The sequence below is a fragment of the Eublepharis macularius genome, chromosome 7 (genome assembly GCF_028583425.1).
Source record: "Eublepharis macularius isolate TG4126 chromosome 7, MPM_Emac_v1.0, whole genome shotgun sequence".
In the NCBI taxonomy this organism is placed as follows: Eukaryota; Metazoa; Chordata; class Lepidosauria; order Squamata; family Eublepharidae; genus Eublepharis; species Eublepharis macularius.
This window is the reverse complement of record NC_072796.1, coordinates 21,629,151-21,657,099: the sequence shown is the minus strand read 5'-3', so window position 1 is coordinate 21,657,099 and position 27,949 is coordinate 21,629,151.

The window sequence follows — 27,949 nt, the reverse complement described above, 5'->3', positions numbered from 1 at the left end:
AGACAGAAGCCCCTCTTCTTCCCGCACCATCATTCCAGTCTGAATCAAGCCCCTCCTGTACTTTAAAAAGTAGTTTCCTGCAGCTGCTGTCTGGCTAGGAAAAAAGCGAATTAGATCTGGGATCCCAGACCCAACTTGTTAAAACACATCATGTCCCAAGTCCCTAAGTAAACTTCACAGTTATATGAAAAGAGGACAGCACCTCTCATTGATTAGAAAGTGTTTAAATGTCAGGAAGCAGTTAAATGGGCAGCGCTCACAGTGGAAGGAAGCAAGCCGTGAGGTTCTCCAGGGGTTAGTACTGGACTGGAGCTATTTAATTTGTTCATAAATGATTTGGAATCGGGGGTAAGCAGCGAGATGGTAAAGTCTGCAAAGCACACCTAATTATCCAGGATACGGAGAACCAAAGCAGCTTGTGAGGAGCTCCAAAGGGACCTCTCTGAATGGGGTGCATGGTTGGCATTGTGGCAAATGAGGTTCAGCGGAAGAGGAAAATCATTAGGCATGCTGAGAACTTTGACACCATCAGATTGCCAGGTGAACTAACTTTGCTCAAACTTCCTTAATTATCCAAGACAAGCTCCTGATCAGATCGATGTTCACTGGCAAAGTCTGTCTTGAGCACAGCAGTGCAGCGAGCACCTTTGCTCCAGCACTGTAGCTGCTCCTGCTCCAGGGTCAGGTTGTACTGCTTTCAGCTACTTTTGCCCAGTCCAATAACAAAATCATCTCACCGACTGGGAAAAAAGGTCATCTTCCTTGAACGAAAAGCATCTCGCAGAGGTGGGAAGTGATGTGCAACTGGACAGAAAGCATAAGATCCAAGCAAGCCCATAATTATGAGACCCAGTGGAACAGCAGCCTGAAAACTGGACTCAGTCCAAGGGAAGTCCACAACAACCAACGAATTTTAACTAAAATACAAAGAAGTGGAAGGATCCTCTGACATTTCCAGCCAACATACACCCACACAACATTTATCACGGAGATTCTTTGCACGTCATCTTGGGATGTGCCGAGGTTTGCAATGAACAAGCATGTCCAAATATTCTACAAATTGCAAACAAGCTCACCTTGGTGGTTAGGGAAATGAAAGATGAAGCTGCAGGTTAATCTCATTTCACTCATGAATTCAGTGGGAGCCTATAAAAAGCCTCCTGCCCTGTCACTAAACTGTAACACGGGGATAATAATATTGGTTACCTTTGAGGCTTACTGAAGCCTTTAATACCCATGACTCCTCTACATGGGGTTGACCGGAAACATGGGAAGGGACAGCAGGCATGAGTGCACTGGCCCCACCTCCACTTCCACATTATTGCTAGGTTGTCTGCATGACGTAAACCCCCCAAGGAAATGTCTACATGTATGCTCTATCCCAATGATCAGTGATATTGCTTTCCAAACATTGCTAATCCTGGGAGTTTAAACGTGGACTCTTCCTCTGCAACCAGGTACCTTGATCATGAGCCATGGGAGTGAGTGGGGTGGCCAGCATGCTCAAGCCACTCTCCGCAAGTTCAGTTACCACAGACAGGATTCATGTGAAGAGGGCTTGAGAAAATGCACACGCATTACTTAAAGTAAGTGGTTATTACCTCTACTAGTCCCCGAGTGTTACGTGCCGTCAAGTCGCCTACAACCTATGGAGACCTTATGAATGAAAGACCTCCAAAACATCCTATCATTAACAGACTTTCTCAGATTCTGCAAACTGGAGGACGTGGCTTCTTTTATTGAGTCAAGCCATCTCATTTTAGGTCTTCCTCTTTTCCTACTGCCTTCAACTTTTCATAGCGTTATTGACTTTTCCAGAGAATCTTGTTTTCTCATGATGTGACCAAAGTACGATAGCCCCAGTCTTGTCATTTTAGCTTCTAGGGAGAATTTAGGCTTCATTTGATCTGGTACACACTTATTTGTCTTTTTGGCTGTCCATGGTATCCGCAAAACTCTCCTCCAGCACCACATTTCAAATGAATCAATTTTCTTCCTGTCAGCGTTCTTCACTGTCTTACTTTAACATCCATACATCGTAATGGGGAATACCATAGTTTGGATTATTTTGATCTTGGTTCCCAGAGAGACATTTTTATCTTTAGGGATCTTATCTAGCTCCCTCACAGCTGCTCTTCCAAGTCTCAATATTCTTCTGATTTCTTCATTGCAGTCTCACTTTTGGTTGATGATTGAGCCAAGGAATAGAAAATCTTGTACAATTTCAATTTCCTCATTGTCAGCTTTAAAATTGTGTAATTCCTCCGTAGTCATTACTTTTGTCTTCTTGATGTTCAGTTGTAATCCTGCTTTAGCACTTTCTCCTTTTACCTTCATCAGTAGTTGTTTCAAGTCTTCAGTATTTTCTGCCAGTAACGTGGTGTCATCTGCATATCTCAAATTGTTAATGTTCCTTCCACCAATTTTCACTCCACCTTCCTCTAGATCTAATCCAGTTTTCCTTATGATATACTCCGCATAGAGGTTGAACAAGTAGGGAGATAATATGGTCCTATGAAAATATAATGTATCTGTTTCAATCAAAATTTGATTGAAGTTTAATTTTTAGTTCACATGCCGCTTAGAACCACCAACTGTCATCTTCCCCAGCAAGATGCCATGTGCGACTTTCTGTAATTCTGAAAAGAATCGCCTACAAAGCACACACTATGTAAAGCCACTTTTGAAAATTAACTTCTTGGCCCTTTTTTTGTGGAAAGAATGCATTGCTTAGCAAACATCAAGTACAGTACCAGCTGCATTGCTTTCAAATTGGGTCCCTTAGAAAACTACAACAATGAGGCTATGAAAAAGGATAAAAAGGAAGCCTGAAGTACACACATTTTGAAAGACACAAGATGAAACTTCGCGACGCTCTGATTAGAATGGTTCTATCTCATCCACCCGGGCACTCCTCCTGCGCTTTGTTCCTGTCGAAATGAAGCTGCCACAGTAGGAGAGTTCCATTTTGAAACTGCTCACACATCACAACCAGAGTCAGTTTTCTTATTGGTGGGATTTGCAGCATAGCACCTGAAAGAACCCCTTTAAAATCCCCAACAGCTTCTTTGATTGGGACTTCTGAAGGGGATTTTTTAAAAGCTGGAATCAGAATGTAACTCTCTTAAAATTTGTTTTGTGTCTGTGGTTTTGTCTACGTGCAGGGGGGTGTTTCCCAGAGTTTCGGGTGTGCTGAATGATCATGCCAGAAATTCACACAGAGGGTCATCCTCTGCTTTAGCTCCATCCTCACCCTTGATGATGATGATGACAATGATGATGATGATGATGACGACGACGACGACAACAACAACCAGGGCTTTTTTTCAGTGGGAACACGGTGGAACGGAGTTCCAGCACCTCTTAAAAATGATCACATGGCCTGTGGCCCCGCCCCTGATCTCCAGACAGAAGGGAGTTTAGATCGCCCTCCGCACTGCTGGAGCGACACAGAGGGCAATCTAAATTCCCCTCTGTCTGGAGATCAGGGGCGGGGCCACAGGCCATGTGACCATTTTCACTGAGGGCAATTTAAACTTTAAAAAACTTCTCCCTTGTTCCAGCTGACCCAAAGTGACATCATTGTGCGGTCTTGAGTTCCACCACTGAGTTCCACCACCTCTTTTCTCAGAAAAAAGCCCTGGGCCGATTCCAGACGACTAACCTTAAATCGCTCCATGCCGCCCTCTTCCGGATCGCGACGGGGAAAATGCAAAATATCGCGTTTCCTCGCGCGAGTTTTGCGCGTCGTCGCGCAAAACTCGCGCGAGGAAACGCGATATTTCGCATTTTCCCCGTCGCGATCCGGAAGAGGGCGGCATGGAGCGATTTAAGGTTAGTCGTCTGGAATCGGCCCTGATAACAACATTCAATTTATTTAACATTCGATTTCTATACCACCATTCACGACAACTTAATGCCCACTCAGATCGGTTTACAAAGTATGCTATTATTATCCCCACAACAATCATCCTGTGAGGTAGGTGGGGCTGAGACAGCTCCAAGAAGTTGTGACAGATCCAAGATCACCCAGCTGGTTTCAAGTGGAGGAGTGGGGAATTAAACCCAGTTCCCCAGATTAGAGTCCTGCCGCTCTTAACCACCACAACAAACTGGCTCAATCGAGTTAAAAGGTCTCTCAGAAGAGAGTTGATTCAAACATAGCCCTCAAATGCTGGCACCTAAAATAAGGAACAAGGGGATGGATCCCACAGAAGATTCCCACATGTGCCACAGTCCATGTTCACAATTACATTTTGCGGATTGCGTGCACTAAGACAAAGTACTTGCGTGGCACAAGGTACTGCAAAAGCAAATTCAACAAAATCACGCAAGCTGTTGTACAGTTCATTGCTCCAGATGCATAGCGTTGTTTTGTCAAAAATTTTATTGAAAGGCTATGTGCTGCTGTAGCTCTTGTGCTATTGTTTGCGCAAGTGGAAAGGTGCCCAATAAATCACTCCTTTCTGCTCATGTGTTGCCAGATACAATCCAAAAATTATCAAAATAAGGGAAATCTTGGCCCAGTGTGAGAAAATGACACCACAGGAGGGCAGATGCATGGCTGCTCCAAGGGGAAGTGGAGTGGGGTCTCTCCCCGACTTCTGGGTTTTGAATGTCAGTGCTGCTTTCCCCTTTCCTGTTGCATGTCTTGAATCAAGATGAGAACAGCAACTAAATAAGAATTCTTCAATGAACATGAAGGTTGTCCTCATGATTTCTAAAAGAAATAGCATGTGGCACAGCTCTTCCTAGATTACTCTACCACTACTGTTTACCTTCTTTGCTAGCATTCCATGATCAGGATATTTTGAATGCATAGGATTACCAAAACAACCTTCTGTGCCGGATCCAGCCATCTTTCCCACTCAATCTCACCTAATTCCCCTCCTTACCAGGGCTTATTTCGAGGGGGAATGCACAGGAACACAGTTCCGGCAGTTCCCCAAAGAGGTCACATGTCAGGTGGCCCCACCCACCTGACTCTTGGCCATTTTGGGCCTGTTTTGGCCTGGATTGGGGCCAAAACAGCCTGGATAGGGCCTCTGATGGGTGGTGGATCATTCTCCCATGTATCAGCAGCCCAATCCTGACCATTTTGGGCCCCTTTTCAGCCATTTTCAGCCCCTTTTTGCCATTTTGGGCCCAATTTTGGCCCTGAATGGCCAGCATTGGGTCCAAAACAGCCAGGATAGGTGATGTCAGGGGTGTGGCATATGCAAATCAGTTATGCCAATGACACACTTCTGGCGATGTCAGGGGGCGTGTCACATGCTAATGAGTTATGCTAATGAGTTATGCTAATGAGTTCCTCCAGCTCTTTTTCTACGAAATGACCCCTGCTCCTTACTATAGCCCCAAACACACACAGCTTTTGTCCATACAGATCCCAGGAGCCTCAGCATACTTTTTACCGTTTCTACCTCCCTTTTTCTACAGCTGTTTGGATCCATCTCTCCATCTACTCAAAAGTAGTACTGTCTGTCCCAGACTGTTCCACATGCTGTTTCTATATGCTTGAATTTACCCTCTGATTGTAAATATTCTGATAATTACCTCTAAATGCTTGACTAAAAAAATGCAGTTTATGTATTTGATGAAAATGGCTGCAAGGTTATGTTTTAAAAATAATGAACGTTCATCTCTTGAGGGTGGGGTCCCAGCTTATTCTGGTTCTTTACAGATATACGAAGGAATCTAAATGCCCATCCACTGGTCTATAACTCCACCTCGTCTATTGATTTCCCTCCTCAGCTTTTAAAAGCAAATCTGCTCTGCTGCAATTCTTAATTGACTGGAGGCATTACATATTGTAGTGGCTCCTGCATTATTAATCGGCTTCTAAGGGAAGCTTGCAAAATCCAAATGACATCCTGCACAGACATGCAAGGCAGATTGCAGTCATGTATAATATTCTTTCCGCGTCCATGTTCAAAGAGAAAGAGGACCTTTGCCATCTTAATTGTTGTACTTGGGTTTTTTTTTATATATATATCTCAGAGAGAGATGGGTGGTTTGCTATTTTTAAACAGTAGCATGAGCCATCGGAAGAGCATCAGACAAGCATTACTGAGAAAAGACTGTAATTGTACTACGAGTTATTGGAGTGCAGAGGGTGTTTTCTTCAGGTATATTGTCTATTAGGGTATCAAAAGCAGGGCTCATTTCGAGGAGGAATGCGCAGGAAGGCAGTTCCGGCAGTTCCCCAAAGAGGTCACATGTCAGGTGGCCCCACCCACCTGACTCTTGGCCATTTTGGGCTTGTTTCAGCCTGGATTGGGGCCAAAACGGCCCAGATCGGGCCTCTGACGAGTGGTGGATCACTCTCCCACTCAGCAACAGCCCGATCCTGACCATTTGGGGCCCCTTTTTCAGCCATTTTCAGCCCCTTTTTGCCATTTTGGGCCCAAATTCAGCCCTGAATGGCCAGCATTGGGTCCAAAACAGCCAGGATAGGTGATGTCAGGGGTGTGGCATATGCAAATCAGTTATGCTAATGACACACTTCTGGTGATGTCAAGGGGTGTGGCATATGCTGATGAATTATGCTAATGAGTTATGCTAATGAGTTCCTCCAGCACTTTTTCTACGAAATGACCCTGATCAAAAGTATCTTTGCCCAAGCAGTTTACTATTGAGAGTTAGTGTTGTATAGCAGTTAGTGTTGGACTAGGACCTGGGAGATCCAATTTTAAATCTCACTCACTATGAAACTCACTGGATGAACTTGGGCCAGCCACTCACTTTCAGCCTGCCCTCCTCACTGAGTTATCGTGAGTATAAAATGGATGAAGGGAGAGACGTACATGAGCTGATCTGAGCTCCTTGGAGCAAAGGTGCAGAACTGAACTAATCAAATAACTTGATTGAACGTGAGCACTCCATGTTTCTGTTCAGGAGGAGGGAGTAGAGGGACAATGGAGATGCTATTGGAAGAATGATTAAACAGGAAAATAAACACTTCTTTCCTGATTGGGGGGAGAATGAGGGGAAGCAGGTCAGTTTGGGTATATGTTCATCCTTCCCTCCCTCCATGGAGCTAACAGAAGCTTATGTGGCTCTCCCATCCTCCATTTCATCTGTGCAACAATCCTGATAGTTAGGCTGATCAGGGCCCAACCACATTTTACATTTTCCTGGGGGATTGGGTAGAAGCGTGCATTCTAAAGTCCTGTACTTCCAAGGGGCATTGTAGGCCCAGTTTGGATTGGGCCTGCAGCAGGTGTGAGAGGGGGCTTTGACTTCTGCCCTACACAGTTTTCCCAACCTTATGCATTGCCTAGGGGTACAATTTGCCCTACTGGAAACTGTCTTCTGCTATGGCGGAAGATATTCTGCCAGCACTCCCCACTGCCTGCTGCTGCTCTGTTGGCCAGGAGGAGAAAAATGACCGGGGGGGGGATCACTGTATGTGCCATCGGGCCAAAAAAAAATCACCACTAGTTTTACCATAGAGTTTCCAGCAATTCCTAGGGAGGCATGACATCACTTGCAAGTTTTTCCCAGAAGTGACATAACAGCATTGCTGTGACGGTGCCCCCACATGTCCCCACACTTCAGACTCCCAGTGGTTGCCAGCTATTGGCTGAAAATCCTACTTATCAATAAACATGCAGTCTACGATGAGGGACTTAATCCAGAGGCAGTGTGAATGGGATCACATCCTAAATCTCCACATGTGGCTTTACTTAATTTACATTTGGTTAGTGAATCCCAGCAACAGATAAGCCTGCAGCACTGTAATCCTGACAATATTTAGTGTCGCATGATCTTTCAAAAGCTATAGCCTAACTGATCCAAAGCCAAATAAAATGAACTGAGTCTGATAAGGGAACTCTGATCCACAAAGATACTCCCCCCACTTAGACCAACACTGATTTATCATGTTTTATAAAGAGAACAAAATTAAGCACTAGCTGCCCAGGGACATCCCAGGGGGGGCGGACTTTCATTCCCCATCCCATATCTGGCCTCTAGAATGATCCCTCATTAACTACAGTCATGTTTATATAATGGTAGGAAACTGCAAGTCCCCTGCAGAACATTTTTCTCCCTTGAATGTCAAAACTTTGGTTTTAAACAAATAAGAGCATATCTAAAACAGCTGGGTGATGGCAGTTCAGACACACACACACACACCCATCAACAGCTGCTTCTACTCCAGGAGTAGCCACTCTCTGATTAATTAGGCACACACTTTATTCTGGATATGAGTGTTCATTAAGGAAAGCCAAAGATGTTCAGTGGCACCGGCAGCCATTTGGAAGCAGTGTGTTCTGGTGTGCCAAGGGAGACACAGCCGGTACCAGTGAAAATATTCCTCAGAGGCTGCTCACAGCCAAAAAAAGTCTTCAGTCCAAGCAATGTGCTTAACATCCAAGAAGAGTGCACACTTTTAAAAACTCAGACTGCTGCTGGATCAAGCCATAGCCCACAACGAAAGCTTGATGTGGTATTCAAGTTCTATTAAACCATTAATGAGGAGGTGCAGCCCCTTAAATCAATGACTTTGAAATTTTTCTCAACATCTTCCCTATCTGCTGCACAATCACTGCATACCTAAATTGTGCAGGCCACAACTGACCAGAACAAAAAATGGCATGGCTTTCTCTTGGTAGTGTCTACTTAGATATTTGTGTGTGTTATGTGCTGTCAAGTTGCCTCCAACCTATGGCGACCCTATAAATGAAAGACCTCCAAACATCCTATCACATTAACAGACTTGCTCAGATCTTGCAAACTGGAGGAAGTGGCGTCTTTTATTGAGTCAAGCCATCTCGTTTTAGGTCTTCCTCTTTTCCTACTACCTTCTACTTTTCCTAGCATTATTGACTTTTCCAGAGAATCTTGTCTTGTTAATCTTGTCTTCTCATAATGTGACCAAAACTTAAATATTTATACCCCGCTTTTCTCTGCAACAGGAATCCAAAGTAGCTTACATCATTCCCCTCTCCTCCACTTTATCCTCACAAATGTCACCATCTTGGTAGGCAGAGTTATCTGCAACCCCTATTTAACACCGGGGAGCAGTGTGGTTCAGCATTAACAACAAATTATATCTTCTTCCCTTCCACCAGGTTGATTTAACTATAGACTTCCTTCCTTATATCTGAATTGTAAATCTTGATTTCCCATGGGAGAACTCATCCAGAATTTGGAATCACACTTCCTGGGAAAGAGAGCATACTATGGTTAACATTTCAGACATAATGGCTAAGCTATGGTTTTTCCACAGCAGTAGACATCTTTAATTAGATTGCCATGTGTGCAGAAAAACTGGAGGAGGAAGCGCAGGGAACAGGAAAGCATGAAGAATCCCCCAGGCTTGTTAGCATAATGGCCAACTATGTGTTAGATCCAATCAACTTTTGTAATGGGGAAAAGGGAGGACGGGGTCCTCTTCCACTACCATGCTATGCAGGGGGATTGTAGGATCTGCATGGACAAAAGCTATAGAGGATGGGGGCTGCCATAAGGAGGGAAATTAAGCAAGATTGAGTGAAACAGCTGGCTGGATCCAATCTTTTGATTAGACATGGGCACGAACAGAAAAAAAAACCCAACATGGTGTTCGTTGTTTGTTGCCATCCACGAACAATGAACAACAGACAGTGCCGAATATGACCATTTCACGAACATGTTCGTTGTTCATGGGGGCCAGCAGGCTCTCCTTCAGCCATCAAGATACCTACCGCACCACTCCCAGAAACCCTACCTGAGCAGGCAGCAGGAAATGTACCAATCATAAATAATAGCTTGGCCCCAGAGCCTGGCAGCAGCCCTGGAACTTGAAGGGGTAGATCCTTACCTCACCACTCCCAGAAACCCTACCTGAGCAGGCAGCAGGAAAGGTACCAGTAATAAATAATAGCTTGGCTCCAGAGCCTGGCAGCAGCCCTGGAACCTGAAGGGGTAGATCCCTGTCCCACCACACACAAAGAAAATTCAAGCTCCAATGCACTCACCCTGCCTCTCTAACAGCAGCTGTCTTTCGCTGAAAGCCAGAGCTGGGAGCCCCCCTCCTCCCTGGTCTTTTCCTCTTGTAACAAATTTGGAACTCCAGTCCACACTTGGAAGGAAGACCTGCCTATCAAGTTAAATTGGGCTTAGATTGGTGTTTCCAGGGCAACAGCAGGAGTTCAGACAGTTCAGACAATCCCTGCCTAAGTTGCCATGGGAATTGATTGCAGGTGCCAGACTGTCTGGCTTGACGAACTGTAACAAACAGCAACGAATGAGGCTTGCAATGATCCTGTTTGTTTAGAATGGGGCCTCGCGAACAGCTTCTTCGCGAACAGCAGATTGGGCTGTTCGTGGGGGTTTTTAGTACGTATTGCTGTTTGTGTCCATCTCTACTTATGATTTGCTGTGACAGTTGAACCATGCCTATTTTTCTGTTGTATTATCCTTCTGCTGAAAAGCCCAGGGTGACCTACCTGTTTACCTCCCACCCATTTCATTCCCACAATAATCCTATCAGATTGGTTAAACTAAGAGAGAAAGAGAAACTAAGAGAGAAATTGACCTAAGATCACCCACAAGTTTCATGGCAAAGTATGGTTTTGAACCTGGGCTCTTCCTCATCCTAGCCCAGCTCTAAGCTCTACATTTATCATGGCACATGCTGAACAACTACAAATGTACATGTTCTACTTGATGTTCTATGCCTATGCATGATAGACAGAAACCTGCATTTGGGTGTGAGAGATACAGGATCTGACTCTACTCAGCTCCGTCGCTCTTTGAGCAGATTGGATGAATTGATCTCTTCCACTATTTTCTTGCCATCTCCAAATTACAGAAGCACAGAGGAATTCAGTCTTTCCTACCCCCCCCCATCCGCAAAGTACTTCCCAATGCCCCATTGACTCTCATTCCTCTGCATTTCAAATCTGCACAGGATCAATTAGTTAATTAGACCTTTCAGAAAGCCAACACTCTCCATTCCTGGCGATGGTTTTTACCCTTTAGGCCTTGGATGCTTCAATTCTGCAGAGGAAGTAGAAGAGCTCTCTTTCTTTTGCTATTCTGTAGGGGGGGAAAATATTGCTCCGTGTGCAACAGAAAATAACATAGATTGGTTAATGTTTATACTGGAAAATTGTTATGGGGAAAGGGGGATAGAAGGAGAAGAGGCAGAAGTAGTCTGCTGCACAAATAAGGGAAATAATTTCCCCTCAGTTATTTAGATGGTTGCAACCTCAGCAACGGAATATAGCCCGCCCGCCCCCTTCACCCCTCCTCACCAGAAAAGGGCTCCTATTCAACTTCCAAGCAGAAAGTGACTCCCTCAGGCAGGAAATAAAACAGCAGCAGCCCAATTGGAACAGCATAACAGCAAAAGCTGCAGCAGCCCAATTGGAATGATGAAACACAGCAGGTCCACCCCTGCAGGCCAGGCACTCTGACTCCATTCTGTTTTCAATTCCGTGTGCATTTGTATCTATAATACGTGTCGTTTTATTCTGTGTGTTGCCATCTGTGTGCTGGACAGTTGTGTTTTGCATTCTTGCAACCTGCTGGTGCATTGTTAGCCACCTTGAGCTGGCCAGAGGGAAGGCATACATTATCCTTCTGAGTATCTCAACGGTCAATAGATTCCATAAGAATCCACTACTAGGACTGTTGTTCTTTCCTTTTTTCCCTCTGGACTCCCCCTTCACTATTTTGTCATGGGCGAGGATTACCTCCAATTCAGGGCCTTTCACACGTGGGAAGCACAGACATTCAGAACACACCTACCAACCCGATTGAAGTTGCTTCCACACGTCCTTAACAAGATGTCCTTCTAACGGAACTTTGGTGGGTCATCTCACTCATTACATATGTCATTCCCATGCGTGAGCAGGTTGTGATGATCCCGGGTTTCAAGCATTTTTTGTGAAACTTGATTTGTTCAATTTTCATTTTTGATGCCGCTTTTTTGTGCAATTATCTGCTGCATCAATACATCTGGAGGCTTTTTTGTGCTTTTGAAGTGCCCTCCCACAAATCTCCAACCCCTCCTCTTGCCATTACCCCTCCCACACAAGCATCTGCCTCACATGCATGATTGTATAAGTCCCTCCCTTTTTTATTTTTTAAAACAGTCCTTAAACTATTACGATGCAGTGCTTGCTACATTGGATCACTCAGCAATCAGACTATCAGTTTAGGAACAACATTGGGAATAGAATGCCATTTCTGATTTTATTTCAAACTAGCATTAAAGCCTGTTGTTTTGGAAAATACAAACGCTCCTAGCAGTGCTTCCCCCCACCCCCGCGCCTCTCCCCACAGCATCAGTCAAGAGGGGGATGGAGAAGAGAGCAAGGGCTTCCTCCTCCTCTGATCCCTCAGCCACCACTTGGCTTGTGCCTGGCCCTCCCAAGACTCTACAGAGGCGGCGGAGAGCACCACCCCCACTGCTGTGGGATGTTAGGAGGGCCTCGCTGCTGCACTGAGCCTTCCCACAGCCTGTGTTGAGCTCTTCTGTGCCTCTGGAGGCCCCAAGGAGGCAGTGGAGAGGCAAACCATTTTGCCCCTCACACAGAGACTTTATACGAGATGCCTCGGCATGTGTTTGTCAAGTGTAGGGAGTCACAATGTTAGCCCCGAAGCATAGTTTATAAAGGTAGAACCAGTGGAGATGGGTCCTCAGAGGGTTTGTTAATTTCATCTTCACCTCCCTGTCAATTTCATCTCTCCAGTCTAAAACGGTGTGGGAGCACAACCAGAGGGCAGTGAGGAGCAGAAATGGGCTGGAGCTGCCTTCCTGAGACGGGCTTGGACCTGGAGAGATTATAATGGGTTGACGTTTCCCTTCTGGCATTTCACAGACCCTTCACACAGCTCCAGTGTATAGCAAAGCCTTTGCTTTGCAGCCAGCTCTGTCTTTTTAAACTACCCATCCTGGCTAACATGGGATCTCCCAACATGTGTTCTTCACATGTCAGATATCTCATGTAGAGAGACTCTCAGTAATGTGTACCTGAGGAAAATGTATAACATAGTTAGGCGTCATGCAAAGCACAGAATTGGAAGGATGGGTGGATAATGACTGGGGAGGAGACAAAAGTTGTGGGGCATTTTCCTGGCCAAGTTAAATAGATCTTAGCCCTTTACATGAACAGACCTAGACGCAAGAATCACTGCCTATTCATTTCTGCTTTCCTGATAAAAATGACTATGACTATGTAAACCAGAGAGGTGTGCCCCAGGGATGGGAGGGAACAAGTTATACACAGTTACAAATCTTTGATGATCTCAGTCATTCCTCTTACACACACTTCCCTCTCATAAGCTTAATAAATAATCGAAAGAACTCTGCTGATAGAGAAGCTGTAAATAACTGGGAGCTCCAGAAACCAGGGAGCATTTCAGATTTGTCCAGTTTTGATGCTAAATGTGGCAGCATTAAGTACTACGACTTCTTGGGGAATTAGACCCCCATCTACTCAAGGCACAAGTGCCCTCATAAATTTTAGATGCCTAGCAGAGCAGCCAACAAACTAGCCTTCCCATCCAATGGGATAAAAGACCACAGGGCTTACCAGGACAGCGGATGAAAAACAACCTTTTTGAGTGTCTCCATTTGAAGCATCAGGAACTTTAAAGTAGCTTTCCCACTTAATGTAGAAGTACAAAATCAACTAACTCCAGCCAAAATAGAGTTATCTTAAAATCTCATTCAGACGGCTGACTTAACTGAGAAATTTACCAAAGCAGCAGCCTCACATAGCATGTTTTAGAGCCAAACAAGATATGATTAGGATTTCACTCAGTATTTAAATTCTTTCAGAGTAACTATGGGCCAAGCTACACATGACGAATGACACTTGAACGGCAAGTGGATTGAGTGGAGGGCAAGTGAACAGGGAGAAATACACTTGCTGTTCAAGTGTCATTCGTCATGTGTAGCTTGGCCCTCAATCAGGATATAGGTATGGGTCGGGGGAGTCAATTAATTCCTCCTGCATCAGAGGTGGGGATTAAATTTGGGACTTTCTAAATGCAAAATAGATGCTTTACCACTAAGCCATGGCTTCATTTTCCTGATTTACGACTCCCACCCCACTGCCCCCTGCAGCTGCTGTTTGCCCTGAGAGACATGGCACATGCATTTATTTCCACTGGGACAAACAGTAACTCAGGTGGGGAAGCTTGCTACCTCCTGCATGCCATGGCTCACATTCAAAACAATCTAAGAGATCCAATGGCTGAATGTTCCCCCATATTAAAAAAAAAAAAAAATCTTCACCCATCTCCCAACAGAACCTTTCTTCACAGGGTCAGGGCTACACTCAGATACTGCAGCCATGTATCACCACCCATCTCATCTCTCTTTAATGGTAGACATCCCTGTCCCTTTTACAACCACCAGGTTCCCTTTCTCCTCTTTTCCAGAGATGTCACCAGACAGAGCAACCAAGTTCCGTTTATTAGTCACCCCTCACTCAGCTACTTCCCAGGGCTATTGGCGTCAGGATCTCAATACTTCTTTCTCTTAAACGCTGCTACTATGCAGTTAATTAAATTCATTGGCCATGACCTGAAAGGGGTGTGTGTGTTGGGGGGGTGGGGGAGTGTTTTTTTCCCTTAGACACTAGACATCCATTCAACAAAGTTTAAACAGAAAAAAAGAAGTTAAATTTTACTTAAAGCTTCATTGGATGACTCAACCTCATAAATACACTGTTCCTAATAATTGAATGTTTGAACCCAGATCATTCCAGCAGTCAATGATTACAAGGTAACACTTTTCAGAAGTCAGCTCTAACTCAGGCTGCTTCCTTCACAAGCACTGAACCCTTCTCCTTGTACTGACTGTTCTCCCCTTTCTAACTGCTCTTATTAACTGTTTTCAACCACCAGCCTCATCCCAACATTCCATCAGCTTCCATTGGCTGTCTCTTGGATAGTTGGAACTGGACCTGTCCATCACAGTCAGTAAGAAACTCTCTAGTTTGGTGTAGTGGTTAAGAGCAGCAGGACTCTAATCTGGAGAACCAGGTTTGATCCCCTACTCCTCCACTTGAAGCCACCTGGGTGACCTTGGGCCAGTCACAGTTCCTCCAGAGCTCTTTCAGCCATACCCACCTCACAGGGTGATTTTTGTGGGGATAATAATAATATACTTTGTAAACCACTCTGAGTGGGTGTTAAGTTGTCCTGAAGGGCAGTATATAAATCAAATGTTGTTGTTGTTGTTATCTGGCATGCCAGTTTTCTACACACAGGAAAAATGCAAATTTTCAGCAGCAAATGTTCAACAGCAAAAGCTGCACCACAACAGTACTGAGTCTGGTCTCTCAGTTCAGCTCTTTGGTCTATTTGCGCCCATTTACCTGTTTAACCTTTTTTCAATGAACATTATAAGAGAAAGAGAAAAATTCTGTTTTGCTTGGTCAACAGCCCCTATTTCACAGGCCATTAAACTTCTCTCTTGCAGAGTAGGCTCACAGAGGTGTGATAGTGAGTCTTTCCTCACTGCTGGGATCCAGATGCGGACAAGACTTTGGGGGCTGTTTTTAAGTAGAAGTAGTAAAGGGTGCTGCTAAGCCCTCCACCTACCTGATTTCACAACTCAGTTCATTCTCTCCTGCATTTTCCTTCCAGCACCTCTGTCCTTAAACAGAGTGGGAATCCACCCCAAGCCAGTAGGTGAGTAACACGAAATGCTGTTCACAATTCCAGTCAAGAATGATGGTGCTGCGCTAACGTGAGCTTATTGTTCTAGTTAGAAAACATGCCTGACAAGCACACATTTGCTTAACTACTTTCTCCCCACCCCGCATTGTCCCTCCCTTATTCCTCACTGCCCTGAGAAAACAGAAAATTTGTATGTGTGGGCTAATGAAAACTGAAAACAGTACTGCGACACACATAAGGCATTGCTAGAAAAATAGCCCAAACTGGATCAGACAGCTGGGATCAAACATCAGCATAAATATTGTTTGACTTAGATACTATTTCAAGGTTAATGAATAAGGTATGGCCAGCTTGTATTCTGATTTATTACTTTCCAAACACATGCTTTCGGTGCATCAGTCTGGGAAGCCTCACCTGGGCCATCTGAACCAATCCCATAGAAAAGAGAAGTTGATTGGAGGCCACCAGAAGTGATGTCCCCAGCAGCTGGCCATAAACACAGCTGCCATAAAAAGCATGAGGCAGCTGGGGAGAGAAACAGAGAGCCCGAGGCCAATAAGGGAAAGGCCATTACCTCCAGCGGTCCCCCATTGCCTTAGTTAGAAATGAAACTGGCCTCACCAGGCACAAAACCACTATTTATTTATTATTTATTTATTTATTTATATAATATTTGTATTCTGCCCTCCCCGCGAGCAGGCTCAGGGCGGACAACAACATTAAGAACATTTAAAACATTCCATATTAAAACATTTAAAAACATCATACAAAAACATCATACAAAAATAGCAGCACTCTTTTTCCTGATGGCGGCAATACAATTAATAACAAATAATACAACAGTACAACTGCATATAGCAGCAGCTTAAAAACAGTGGTGGGCAGCTTTCACAGGGAGGGGGGTAGATGTTGTATCCTCCAGCCAGCGGAGGCCCAGCCTCAGCCATAAGCCTGGCGGAACAACTCTGTCTTACAGGCCTGGTGGAAAGATAGTAGATCCTGCTGGGCCCTGATCTCGGTAGACAGAGCATTCAACCAGGTAGGAGCCAGGACTGAGAAAGCTCTGGCTCTAGTCAAGACCAGGCAGGCTTCCTTGGAGCCAGGGACTGATAACAATTGCTTTCCTCCCAAACAACAGCTTTGCCAGAAGGGTATTTAGATGCTGATGAAGCCTGTGATGAGGTGAGTCCATGCGTCTTGGAGGATGAGATTTGGCTATATGCCAAAAGGTAGAGGCTGTATCCATTGGGAGCAATAGGGTGTGCGAGCTGTCACAACTCACAACACTTTTACTAGCTCCAGAGGAAAACTGTAGATTATCATGTTAGTCCAATAGGGGGGGGGGGAAGCAAAATAGCTGTGAAGTAACAGGTTAATAAGAACTAACTAAAGCCCTGGATAATCATGACCATCAGAAGTGCCGCTTGCACCACCCACTCACTCTTTCTAGTGGTGCTGGACAACTCAGGTAGCCAGGAGCTCGTGAGGTGGAGCCCTTGCAAGTGAAGGGGCAAGGGAAGAGTGTGCAGGCAGGCGGCAGAGAAATTGTGTGGGCAGGTGACTGTGGTCCCTGGCAAATGCCCCACTTCAGGGTATGTTGATGCCAACCCTGGTATTGTTTAACCAACACAGTTAAACCAACATATATGCCACAGTCAGGAATGGTGTAGACTGTTAAGCTAGGATCTGGGAAATCAAAGTTCAGATTCCCGCTCTGTGATGAAAGCTTGCTGAGGGACCTCTGGCCAGTCACTTCCCTTCAGCCTAATCTACCTCACAGGCAGGGGCATATATTGCCAATCAAATAAACACATCAATATACAGCAATAAAAGCCAATAAAACTGGGGGGGGGGTGCTGTCTTTACCCTCAAACAGCCTCTTACATAATTGTCTTTCACGGATTTTGTAGCAGACTGTTTCCGTATAACTGAAGCCACTGCTCTAAACTAACCAGTTGGCTGCTTTCATCTCTCTACAAATGGGAACAGAGAGGATGGTCTTTTGATAGGACTGGAATTAATGTACAGGTACATACAGAGAGAGAGAGGGTCCTACAGGTAGGTGGGTCCCTGATCATGAAAGACTTTAAAGGTTTTTGAACTTAATTCTGAAACAAGAAGGTAACCAGATAACAAATGAACTTCTGTATTCTAGGCCAACCAAAGTCTTCAAGGGCAGCACCACACAGAGCATTCTAAAGGAGTCAAGTTTACCAGGTTGATTTTTTAAAAAGGAACTACTGGCAGTGGCTAGTCCTGTACAGGGGAAGAGGGAGCTTAAAGCTCCATGTGGTTTCACCTATCAAAATTGACTCTTGACATACATATTCTCACATACTCAGGTAAAAGAGATAGGCATCTTTTCTTTGCCCATGTTTTCCCTTTGAGAGCTAACAACATGAGCCAGTAGTGGTTTCAACCAGCAAAATGCCACAGGAGGGAGTGTTAACCCCGCATCTTCTACACCACAGAGCTAATCAGAAAGAATTAGGGCCCCACATGGCTGGTATTTCCATTTAAAATGCTGAGAAGATGATATCACTCATCTCCTGTCTTTACCAACTAGCTTGACTGTTAATTAATTGCACGGTGTTAAGCGGTTTATATTTATCTTGGGTTTCCCTTTCATTAGTTCTCATCTTGGGAAATATCTAAAACCTGATCATTTCTCAATTTTTTGTGAACACTTCTCATTCAGTAGTTGAATTTCTGCATTGCCTGCAGTTTTTCTTTTTTAAGCTCTGTCTCAAGTCTAGCCTTCACCCCGCCCCAAGTGTGTATCTCCTTAGATCTTTATGCTCTCTCATTTATGTTCTCTGTTTCTCCTGTGGGGAAAAAGATATTCTGTTTACTGAGTTTGCTGGAAAAGTGCTTTGAAATATGAATCTGGCTTCAATTTTGTTTCTGTTACAGAGATTCAACACAAACTCTTCTCCCACTATCATTTTCACACTTCCAAAGTGCTTTAAGCATGTTGGACTTTTGCCTGATCTGGTGTTGCTTTTTTCCCCACTTTATTTTGATATCTCTCTCACATTTAGAGGTCATAATGTTGTCACTGTTACAGAGTTTCAGAACGCTTTCTCTAATTAGATTCAATGCACACTTCATTCAAATGGATAATGCCACTAATATAGCTATGATTTTGGGTATATTGAAGAATACTTACCCTTAAATCTGTTATTCTTCCCTCCTGACAGAGACAGTAGAATATATTGGCTATTGTGGACAAAATCTGCCTACTGCAACCAAAATTATTCCTTTGTGAATATCAAGAACACATAAAGTAATATGTACAGTTTTATTTGACTCAGCCACAAGTAAAATTAAAGCCACATTTATTAAATCTATAATTCATAGCCGTTACTGCATTTTATTGGTTATTTTGTGTATATATATATATATATATCACTTATTATGTGCATATTCTGCACTGTCTTTTGTATCAATTTTCTTTTTTAAGATGCCAAGATTTTTGATTTGAGCATAAACAGAGCAATCCTTAACAGAGTTATAACCTTCATAAGTCCATTGAAATCAATGGGCTTACACAGGTATCGCTGTTCAGAACTGCACTGTCATTTACTTATTTAAGTTATGTATAGGCTTGCCTCATAACCAGAAGGTTTTCCAGGGGCTGATCATAAGTTTAACCAATTTATTTAAATGGATGATTGTACTGAAAGATACACAAAACTCTGCTGAGCAATTTTTCAAGGCTTACAGAAACTCTTGTGTCTTTCTACAAAATTCCTTGTATTAAAGGAAGACTCCAAGTGGCCATGAATTACAGTTAGGAGAGGAAGAACCTCTAAATGACTCTGATTGTCACTTTAGATAAAATCTGACATTAACACAGAGACAGAGATTATACACAAATAACGGCGCTGGAAAAATTCATCTGATTTCCCCACTTACCAAATTTCAGTAAGTTATGTTGGTGCTATGATCGTAGTCATGTGTACTAGTCTGGATTATTCTTCTGTATGCAACAGACATTTTACATTACTGATCCAGTGAAACCTGCTAAAGCAGTGGAATTGAAAGGCCATTTTATCTAGAAATCCAGATAGGCTCAGAAAATACTTCCCTAGAAAATGTTTCTAATACTATAATCCAGGGCTTTTTTTCAGTGGGAACGCAGTGGAACAGAGTTCCGGCACCTCTTAAAAATGGTCTCATGGTCGGTGCCCCCACCCCCTGATCTCCAGACAGAGGGGAGTTTAGATTGCCCTCCGTGCTGCCATGCCACACCGGCCATGTGACCATTTTTGCTGAAGGCAATTCAAACTTTAAAAAACTCCCCCCTTGATCCAGCTGACCCAAAGTGACATTATTGTGCGGTCTTGAGTTCCACCACTTCTTTTCCCAGAAAAAAAGCCCTCCTATAATCTACGGCATCAAATTGATTCAAGGTACCAGAGGATAGTAGCCTAGATAGCCCAAGCTAGTCTATCTTGCCCGTGCTTGAAACTAAGCAGGGTCAGCCATAGTTAGTATTTGGACGGGAGACCACCCTAGGAAGATCAGGGTTGTTGCGCAGAGGAAGGCAGCAGCAAATCACCTCTGCTCATCTCTTGCCTTGAAAACTCCATGATGAGATCGGCATAAGTCAGTTGCAGCTGGAATGTTTATTTCACTTACTTACCATAGGAGATCACAGCAATCCCCTTTTAGGACTTTAGAATTGAACCTTCACTCTTTATCCCTAAAACCATGAATTCTCCAATTACTTAGGAAATACAAACTGTGTAAGACAAGAGTGGCTGTTTACTTTACAGGGAAAAATTCTGGACGGTTTCTTCCCCTGTGGTACAACTGGGAAGAGCAGCACTGGCATGGTGGTGCTTGGCTTTGCCCTGTGCTTCCAGCAATGAGAAGCAGTGGCTCTATTCTCTCCTGCCAGCTTGTCAATTTTTCATCAGGTGAGAGGTATAGGGCAGTGAGAAAGGGGCAGGCCCTGATCCATGGGAATTTGGGCCTCCCCGTCCATCCCGGATGTAAGATATACTTAGGAGCTAACGTTATCATCAAGGGCCTCCCATTATTCATATTATCAAAAGCTGTAGAGAAGCACTCAATCTTTAATTTAATTTTAATTTTAATTTATTACCTTTATATTCCGCCCTCCCTGCTTTCGCAGGCTCAGATGTGAATAATAATAACAACAACAACAACATTTGATTTATATACCACCCTTCAGGACAACTTAATGCCCACTCAGAGTGGTTTACAAAGTATGTCATTATTACCCCACAACAATCACCCTGTGAGGTGGGTGGGGCTGAGAGAGCTCCAGAGAGCCGTGACTTACCCAAGATCACCCAGCTGGCTTCAAGTGGAGGAGTAGGGAATCAAACCCAGCTCTCCAGATTAGAGTCCCGTGCTCTTAACTACTACACCAAACTGGCTCTCCCCTGTCTCTTAGACCTGTAGTTCAGTTCAACTTGATTTTCTTCCCTGTATGTTTTCCGTAACTTGTTTCCTTAAGCACGTATTGCACTTCTTCCAGAATTGTTCTACTTCAGAATACAAGAGGGTAGAGACTGTATGGTTGAATGATTCCCATATGTTTATATATAAAACTTGTGCATGGAAACCTAGCATGTCAGGGAGTTACCATGTTCACCTTGATGTGTTAACTCTGAAACGCTGAATTTTTTCCATTAATGTGTCCATTCGTTTTAAGACTTCCATTAGGGAAGTAGATCACTGTAAAAGTTGGCACCCAATTAAACAGGATCCAAAACGCATGCTTTCTATTAAAAATCCCAAGCAAGCATACTTCTTTTTCCTTCACAAGAGTGGCATCGGCTTATTGTTTGTCATTAGTCCATATCTATTAACAGCAAGGTTTCTTTCCTTTCAGGACTCAAAATTCCTTCGGCCTATGTTAATTATCTCCGTTGTCTAGACACTTAAGTAAACAAAATTTACTGCACGCTTATTAGCACATCCTAGCCAAACTGCAAAACAGCATTTGAATGAAAATTGGACCTTGTGAAAGAAGAATGCTATGCACTATTGACCTATTTTAAATTACCAGTGCTGGTGCTAAGATCTGTAGTAGGAATACACATTTTTAAATTTTTTAGTGTTCCTTCATTATCATTACTCATTTTCATTTCATTTGCAATGGCTTTCATTGGTTGTCTTCTTCCCATTGGTTTCAGCGTAAGCTCTTTGCAACAGAAACAGCATAAAGCAAGGCGGCAACTTCGTTTTTAACTCACTAGGATGAAATCCCTCTGAAATTTTGCCAGCATCTGGAGAGCAAGCATACAGTTTTCCCCCGGTATCCAGGTAGTGCAAGCAAAATAGGTACCTGTGTGCCTGATCTATACTTGACTCAAGGACATCTTAACTTCATACTCATCACTAAAAGAAAGGGAATGGAAGGAGTACCTCATTGTACATAAACAAAAGCACTGGAAAAGTACCGGAAAATACTTCAGAAAAACAGAAAGCACTCTTTACTAGAGATGGGCACGGAACAGAAAATGGACTAATATTAGACATGGTCCGGCCTAGTTCATGGTTTGCAAACACACAATTCATGGGACTCACCTTTTTCACAAATGTTGGTCCATTTGGGCCAGTCCATTGGTCCATGGTCCGTGAGTCCAGACATCCTGGCACTGATCTATCCATTACCTAGGCAATGTAGGGCATGTCCACAGACCTTTTGCAGCCCTTAAAAATAGGCAGCTCTGCCTGCCGAGCAGAGAGCTCCCATTCTGCTCTATGCAAGCAAGGAGCAAGAATGAATTTCCTAGGCAATGGAAGGGTGGACGTTCTGCAGCCAATCTTAGCCTTCAAAACCTTGATAGGCAGCTCTGCCTGCCAACCAGAGAGCTCCCATTTTTCTCTATGTGAGCAAGGAGCAAGAATTAATTTCCTTGGCCACGGCTGGGAAGGTATCTGTACGGTGAGTGAGGGGGCTCTTCCCCCACCCTTTTCTGTTTGATTTTGCCTCATTGCAACTTTTTGGTCCTGCTAGCTAATGCAAGCCAATTGGCATTTGTGACTCCAGTATCTACTGGAAGTTTTTGGAGGTGGCCACTTTGGGGGTCTGTAACTTGGACATCCAAAATGCAATCTTGACCAAACTTGGAGGGTTGCTGGAGGAGAGGCTGCTGAAGATTCTCTGCAAGTTTGGGCTCTCTGGGTGTGAAGGAGTGGAGCCAGGGACTCCAGAAGTGACAGACCATGGACCAACAAACTGGTCTGTGAATGGGGCTGGTCCGTGAAAAGTTTGTGGTTTGTGGTCCATGAAAATCTACAGACCACGGGCTGGCGGTCCACGAGGTTTTCCTGGTCCATGCTCACCTCTACTCCTTACAATCAGAAATGCTCTCTCTGAGAGTCTATCTACTTGAGACATCTGACACACAAAGAACACATGTTGGGAGATGCAATGGTAGTTGGGACGAGTAGTTTAAAAAGACAGAGCCAGCAGCAGGGCAAAGGCTTTGCTATAGTATACATTGACGCTGCGTGAAGGGGTTGTGAAATGTCAGAAGGGAAACTTCAGCCCGTTATAACCTCTCCAGGTCCAAGCCCAGCTCTGGAAGGCAGCTCCAGCCCATTTCCATTCCTCGATGCCCTCTGGGTATGATCCCACACAGTTTTAGACTGGAGAGGTAAAATTAACAGTCTTTGGGAAGGCAAGATGAAATTAAAAAACTCTCTGAGGAGCAATCTCTGCCTGCTCTGTTTTTTTTAAAATTAGGCTTCCTGGCTAACATTGCATCTCCCTACACTTGACCTACACGTGCTGAGTTGCCTTATGTAGAGAGACTCTGAGAATTTGGTGATTTGTGAAAACTCTATGGGAAGAAAGAGTAATCGGGGGGAAATTGCTGTGCAGATCTACAAAGTTTCCCCCTTGGTGTCATCTCCTGACTCTGAACACTTCATGAACTCTCTAAACCAGGTGCAAGAACAATGAACATTAACAAATGCCATTACTTTTCCTATTGTTTTTGTTACAACAAATATTATAATGATGAGAACATTTTCATTTTATTATTTCAGTAGTTAGTAAATGCATACACATTTCTACTCTACAGGCTTTGTTTTGCGTAATTTAATACCTGACATATCAGGAACCAAAGAATTTTTAGTTGCGTAATCATCTCTCTCTCTTAATGGTTTAATTGATTATTTGGTTAAACTGAAATGCATTTAGATATCATCTAACCCACAGTGAGTGATTCTTGGAATACTGAAGGAAGTGTGGAATCCATTACAATATAAAATGCAAAAGCAGACTTCTTTTTTTTTTACATCAAAAGTCTGTCTTTAATATTTTCATTCCCTGTTACAGTAACTTCCCAGAACCTAACCACCCACACTCAAATAAACAACAGTATCTTTCCATGTTGGCTACAGAATGCAATTTGTTCTCACTGATTTAAATGCCCCCCACCAATTAATTAATGCAGAGATCCTTAATTTATTAAGCCCATAGGTGCCATGGCACCCACCAACACTTTCCTGGTGTCCACCAAGTACTTTAAGAAAGTGGGAAGGGTCAGGTAGGGCTTTTGCTCAGTAGGGTTTCTGATTGGCCACTGAAAATAAGGTTGACTGAGCAGGTTTTAAAAATTGCTTTTGGCAGCAGCTGCCACCACAACACAAGGATCTTCACAGCATGACTGAAGGTAAACTCTGTGTATGCAAGAAAATATTTCTACACAATATTGTCATTTTAAAAGGCACCCTGAAAACAACAACAGCAACTATGTTTTTATACCTCTCTTCTAGACTGATTAGTGCCCTACTCGGAGAGGTGAACAAAGTCACTCCCCACAATACAATTGAGAAGCTGCAGCTGAGAGGATTGGCTTACCCAAGGCCACCTACTGAGCTCATGGCAATAGTAGGATTCAAACCAGCAGAGTGCTGATTTGCAGTCCAACCATTTAACCACTATGCTACATTGTGGAGAGTTGTGCTGGCTGGGCGGCTCACCCTCCCTTTTATTGGGGTCCCCTTAAGGGATCTGGAGGAAGCCGAAGGGTATGCGCTTGGGCTGGCTGTTGCAAGCTTCACTCTGAGTGGCAAGGACCACCAAGGTCATGTTTGGATGGGTGCTACACCTCCCACCATTCCAAGGCACCCAGCAGGCAGGCTGGGGAATGCATGCCATTGAGTAGCAGGGGGCTATTCAATGCAGTCGATCCATTGCCCTTGTGCTGTGCCTATGATCCGAAGGCTGTAATAAATAAAGTTGAAGCCAATTTCCATTGTTAAGTGCCGCTTCTGGCTGGAATGTTGAAGTGTTACCATTAGAGTAATACATAACTTAATTTCCTGATAGTTTGTTGTTGTCTTTACTCCCTGCGGCAGCCATTTTGTGGTTTGGCCTAACACATTGTGTATGAGTTCCAAAGGTGCCTCTGGGCTCAAAAAGGTTGGGGACCGCTGAACTAGTACTTCACTTTGGTAAAGAATAGATTCACCAAACTAAAAGCTTGCACTTATACTTCATACATAATGTTGACCCAAGTAAAGCAACATTTGACTATTTGTAAAAAAATGAACCAAGTACCACCATCACGACAAACCATTTGTAGAATGAGAGCAAGTCCAAGGTAATGCACACCCTATTTATTTATTTGTTTGTTTGTTTGTTTGTTTATGTATAGTCCGCCTTTCTCAGTGAGACTTAAGGTGGAATATATAGTGAAAGTCAATATGAACTATGGAAGATACATCCTATAAACAATGCAGATCAGTTAGCTTGGTGCAGTGGTTAAGAACAGTGGGAGTCTAATCTGGAGAACTGGGTTTGATTCCCTACTCCTCTGCTTGAAGTCAGATGGGTGACCTTGGGTCAGTCGCAGCTTCTCGGAGCTCTCTCCACCCCACCCACCAGGTGATTGTTGTGGGGATAATAATAGCATACTTTGTAAACTGCTCTGAGCGGGCATTAAGTTGTCCTGAAGGGCGGTATATAAATCAAATGTTGTTGTTGTTACAACAACAGTCAGTACAGAGTAGTATAGTCTGCAGTCCCTATCCTTTTTACAAAGTATCTTTCTGAATCATCTCCATACATACAGATTTTCAATACTAAGTTTAATTGATTGTGAGCCAGAATCACTATGGGCTGAAACCAGAGATTTTATCAAGGACAAATGTGCAAAGACTATTCCTGTAGCCAAAAGAAAGGAGAAGCCTAAATGGATGACTGAGGAAACTTAACATTGCTAAAGATAGATGAGAAGCAAAAGAAAAGGCAACAGAAATTGGGTCAAAACTCTAAATGCAGCTTTTCAGTGGCTTTTACACAGAGACAAAGAAATCTATTATAATAACCAGTGCACAGAAATAGAAGAGAACAACAAAAAAGGAAGAACAAGAGACTTGTTCCAAAAAATCCAAGAAATCAAAGGGAAATTCAAGCCACGGCTTGGGATGCTGAAAGATCAACATGGAAATACAGTATCAGATCAGGACAAAATAAAGGAAAGTTGGAAACAAAACACTGAAGAACTATACAAAATAGATGGAAGGATGACAGATACTTTCGATGAAGAATCTTTTGATGAAGAACCAGAAATCCTAGAAAATGAAGTAAAAGCTGCACTCAAATCAATTGAGAGAAACAAAGCACCTGGAGTAGATGAAATAACAATAAAGCTATTTCAAGCCATAGAAATGGAGTCCATCAGAATCTTAACAAGAATATGTCAACAAACATGGAAAACAAAACAATGGCTCACAGACTGGAAACACTCAGTCTACATTCCAGTCACCAAAAAAGGAGATGCCAAGGAGTGCAGCAACTATCAGAAAATCGTGTTAATTTCCCAGGAAGCAAAGTGATGCTCAAAATTATACAGCAAAGACTCTTACCATGTATGGAACGAGAAATGCCAGATGTTCAAGCTGGATTCAGAAAAGGAAGAGGCACCAGAGATCACATTGCAAATTTACGATGGCTAATGGAACATACGAGGGAATTTCAGAAGAAAATCAGCCTGTGTTTTATAGATTACAGCAAAGCTTTTGACTGTGTGGATCATGAAAAGCTATGGAGAATCTTAAAAGAAATTGGGGTGCCACAACATCTGATTGTTTTGATGCACAACCTGTACTCTGGACAAGAGGCTATTGTCAGAACAGAATATGGGGAAACAGAATGGTTTCCAGTTGGCAAGGTTGTCAGACAAGGATGTGTATTATCTCCCTACCTGTTCAACCTCTATGCAGAGTATATCACAAGGAAAGCTGGATTAGATCTAGAAGAAAGCAGAGTGAAAACTGGTGGGAGGAACATTAACAGTTTGAGATATGCAGATGACACCACATTACTAGCAGAAAATAGTGAAGACTTGAAACGACTACTGATGAAGGTAAAAGGAGAAAGTGCTAAAGCAGGATTACAACTGAACATCAAGAAGACAAAAGTAATGACTACCGAGGAATTACACAATTTTAAAGTTGACAATGAGGAAATTGAAGTTGTTCAAGATTTTCTATTCCTTGGCTCAATCATCCACCAACAGGGGGACTGCAATAAAGAAATCAGAAGAAGATTGAGACTTGGAAGAGCAGCTGTGAGGGAGCTAGAGAAGATCCTTAAAGATAAAGATGTCTCTCTGGGAACCAAGATCAAGATCATGCAAACTATGGTATTCCCCATTGCCATGTAGGGATGTGAAATTTGGACGGTAAAGAAAGCTGACAGGAAGAAAATTGATTCATTTGAAATGTGGTGCTGGAGGAGAGTTTTGCAGATACCATGGACAGCTAAAAAGACAAATAAGTGGGTACTAGATCAAATCAAGCCTGAATTCTCCCTAGAAGTTAAAATGACAAGACTAAAGCTATCGTATTTTGGTCACATCATGAGAAGACAAGCTTCTCTGGAAAAGTCACTAATGCTAGGAAAAGTGGAAGGCAGCAGAGAAAGAGGAAGACCTAAAACAGGATGACTAGACTCAGTAAAAGAAGTCATGTTCTCCAGTTTGCAGGATCTGAGCAAGTCTCTTAGAGAACGTTTTGGAGGTCTTTCATTCATAGGGTCGCCATAGGTCAGAGACGACTTGACGGCACATAACACAAACACACACAGTCCCCTGTGCAAGCACCAAGTCATTACTGACCCATGGGGGGATGTCGCATCTTGACGTTTTCTTGGCAGACTTTTTACGGGGCGATTTGCCATTGCCTTCCCCAGCCATCTACACTTTACCCCCCAGGAAACTGAAAATACTGGTGAAATACAGGCAGCTACCCAGATTCCCCTCTCCCACTAGGAAGAGTACTTGAGGACAGGGATGAAGAAAATATTGTATTGACTGAT